Source organism: Octopus bimaculoides, chromosome 4 (assembly GCF_001194135.2).
Source record: "Octopus bimaculoides isolate UCB-OBI-ISO-001 chromosome 4, ASM119413v2, whole genome shotgun sequence".
Classification (NCBI taxonomy): Eukaryota; Metazoa; Mollusca; class Cephalopoda; order Octopoda; family Octopodidae; genus Octopus; species Octopus bimaculoides.
Genome location: NC_068984.1, coordinates 10,023,372 through 10,027,402, shown reverse-complemented (window position 1 = coordinate 10,027,402; position 4,031 = coordinate 10,023,372).

The following is a 4,031-nucleotide window of genomic DNA, read 5'->3' as shown; positions in this document are numbered from 1 at the left end:
TATATATATATATATATATATATATATATATATATATGATTATATATATAATGTATATGCACATATAGCGTGCATGTATAGTAATATTACGATCATGAAATTATCATTAGCTTATCTCACTCTTTCTTGCGGAACCCGTAGGAACCTTTTACGGAACCCCTAGCGACCTTATACAGAACCCCTAGGAACCTTTCGCGGAACCCCTAGTGTTACGGGGAACCCCGGTTGAGAAACGCTGTGCTAGACAAACATTTTGATGTTTAGTTGTTTGAACAAGTTCTAAAATTTTGTTTGTACATGTTTATACATCACATTTTTACTTTGTTTATGACTTGTGTTGTCTGTTTATTTTGACATTGTTCCCTTATGATCCCTGCTTCCATCATTAATCGTCACTTTTTGTGGGATGCATTATAAAGAATAAAAGTAAACCAATCGGTTATTTGATATTGCTACAGTTGTTCCAAGAGTCTTTATTGTGACATAAACATGATACAGTCAGGTATGCAGTATGCACATCATCCACAACATTACGTAATCTGGTGCGCGACTCTCAACTCATCAGGCAACCAAATAAACAAGCGAGCAATTACATGTTGATTAATCAACAAATCATCAACAAATAAAATTGTTAATTAAAATTACCAACAACTAAGAAGTGTAAAGTGTGGGGTGGAGGACAACAACCGGTCGATCAACGAAGGTGGTTAGCAGAGTGATGTCGCAAATCAAAGAACAGTTAAACATTTCCATTCCAACGATGTCATTAAACTTAGCAACCTCCTGCATCAAGACTAGTAGTGGTAGAACAAGCTTTGTACCGACGAATAATAGGCACCAATATGATATCTGACCGGCGGCGAGCTGGCAGAAACGTTAGCACGCCTGGCGAAACGCTTAGCGGTATTTCGTCTGCCGCTACGTTCTGAGTTCAAATTCCGCTGATTTCAACTTTGCCTTTCATCCTTTCGGGGTCGATTAAATAAGTACCAATTACGCACTGGAGTCGATGTAATCGACTTAATTCCTTTGTCTGTCCTTGTTTGTCCCCTCTATGTTTAGCCCCTTGTGGGCAATAAAGAAATAAATATGATATCTGACCCAATCAAAACATGTTCAAAGAACAGCGACCGACCTTATTCATATAAAGAAAAAGCAAAAACATGTACAGTGTTATATTATTCAGAAGATATCTACGTTTAAGCATTACTTATTCACTCTCTTAATTAATTAATCTTAATAAAAGTGCTTCGATTAATTATTACAGAACTTGTAAACTGTAGTTTAGCAAAGTTCATTCGAAATATCAGAGACAGCTACCATACCAGAGGTAGCTACCATACCAGAGACAGCTACCATACCAGTTTCGTCAAGAAGGTTTGAAACATGGTAACCATGGTTTCATAGTTGTTAGTTGTATCTGACAGAAGATTTGAAATACAATAAACCATGATAGTATTGCTTAGTACCATATCAGAATCATCCTCATTTATATCACAAAGCACTAAAAGAGCCTTTACACAGTTACAAGATTTGCTAGAAATAACAGCTAAATTTCCTTCTAGCTCCTCTCTATCAAAGCAGTGACCTTTCCTGTGATGGCTAAAACTTCGTTAAACTACGGTTTTCATTAAGTTATTCTCTTGAATTATTAGCTGATTCTCCATTGATTAAAGCTAATATTCTATTAGTTCTGTAATACATGTGTGTGTGTGTGTGTGTGTGTGTGTGTGTGTGTGTGTGTGTGTGTGTGTGTGTGTGTGTGTGTGTGTGTGTGTGTGTGTGTGTGTGTGTGTGTGTGTGTGTGTGTGTGTGTCCATCTTTCAAAACTATAGCAGTGGCACGCAATGGGATCGAATCGGGAAGCACATAATTGCGAGGCAAACTTCTTAATTCCTCCCGGCAATGGCAGTGTGTTCTCATTTGATGAATGTTCTCTCTACGCAAATGTCAGCACGCTGATAAGTTCCCAGGTTTGTAAGTCGTTACTTAATCAAATACAACCATTGCATTTAGCAAATCATCTGCTGCTTTGTTCGTCTTTATCTATACAGGAAAATAGTTTATTCTTATATTTCATTTCATGAATCTCATATAAAAGCTGCTCCGATGTAACCACAGTAAATTTGTCAATCTTGATTGATTAATAGCTCTAACTATATTATCTTTCATATGATTATAAAGTGTAATCAATCTATTTAGATTATATTAATGCCAGTATATCACTGAAGGTAGCTAGACTGTTAGCTTATGGGTCGTAAGTCCACATCCGTTGCAGGCGACTAGTTGTCTCTGGACAAATACATACCAGTATATATGCAGTTACACACACATGTACACAAATATCCTTTGTATATGTACATGAGAACGTAGCTTAAATTCTGTGTTATATTGAAAGATTTTTGCATTTTGCATTAATGCAGGCTTGTAAGTAATTTATTTGTTATCAAATATAATAATATAAAGTATTTACATGTTTTTAAGTTACGAAACAATTTGTCACGATAATTGAATTTTCTTATTCTTAAATAAAATTTCATCAAACTATTTCCGTCATTTATGACTTTATACACTCCTTATCATTTTCTCTTCTATCATACTGCATATTCTACACGTTTTGTAGAATAATAAATGAAGGAACTCTTTTTATGAGTACGACTAGATTACTTGAGTTCATATACTGTGACAATTATAAATAAAGCTAAAAGAAAAATTTCCTATTCCAGTTTGCTGAAAAATACATCTTAGATCGTCTGACTATACGCAATATTTCTCACTATAAATACATGGCGTGTTGAAATGAGGAAAGCAAGCTAACAGAAATTTTTTTAATAGTTCAGGAATAGCGAATTGTATGTGATTAGATGATCTAAACACTATTTTTAGCATATTGCTATAGGATTTTTTTCTTTTGGCCTTATTTATAATTGTTCATATCTTTTATTTTCACCTTGAAAGGTATTTAAATATGCTGGCCACTGATAAAATTTCTTTTTCGAAAAATTTTATCCATATTTTAGAAGTATGTATATATATATATTAAAGATAAACAAAAATGAAAATTGCCACTATTAAAAAATTAGGTGTTTTAATTAATTTACATTACATGTTTCGGTTTTTTTGAAAAACCTTATCAAAAATGAGTATAAAATATGTGAGAAGAGAAGAGGGCTATTAATAAAATAAAATTGAAATTAAAATTAAGAATAACATTCATAGTTTACTGTTATTTCATGCAAGCGCATGTGGTCCTTTCGTTCTGTTCTGGAGGCATGGTAAGTTCAACTCACTGCGATAGTAGATTACTACTATCTGTTTTGGTAAATTAAATAGTGGTCAAGACTCGTTTTCTAGGAGTGGTCGTAGCCGTCGAATAACCAGCAGCAGTAATGATAATAACAATAGTAGTAGTAGTAGTAGTAGTAGTAGTAGTAGTAGTAGTAGTAGTAGTAGTAGTAGTAGTCATGGTGAAGTTGTTCCTCCTGTGGTTTTAATAGAAATCGGGTTCTTCGATTCCCTTTGTTTATTTTTTATGAATAACTTGCAAATCCATATATAGATATATAAAAATATATATGAAAGTCTCAGTGTTGCTAGTTTAGAGAATTTAGACTTGGTCGGTATTTTCTTATGAAATGTATTTCCTTGCTAATGCGTTTATTTTGGCTAGCATTGTCTTTGAATTTGTATAGTGGAAACGTTGTGAATTTGTGAAATTTGTTGTAAGCACATTTGTCGATGTGCTGACTGAGAGGTATTTTCCTGTCTTCCGAGATCCTAATTTGGGATTTGTGTACCGTCATCCTCTGACGTAGGCTGTTTTTAGTGTGTCCAATATATTGCCGTTTGCATTCAGAGCATGTAATTAGGTAGATCAAGTTCTCCGATGCACATGTAAAATTAGTTTTATTGTGAAATTATGGCCTTGTTCTAATCGGTGTTCCGATCCTTCTATTACGTTGACACAAATCCCACAGTTGGGTCTCCCGCATTTTTTTACTGTTGGTTTTGTGGTTATTGTTGAGTGTAAT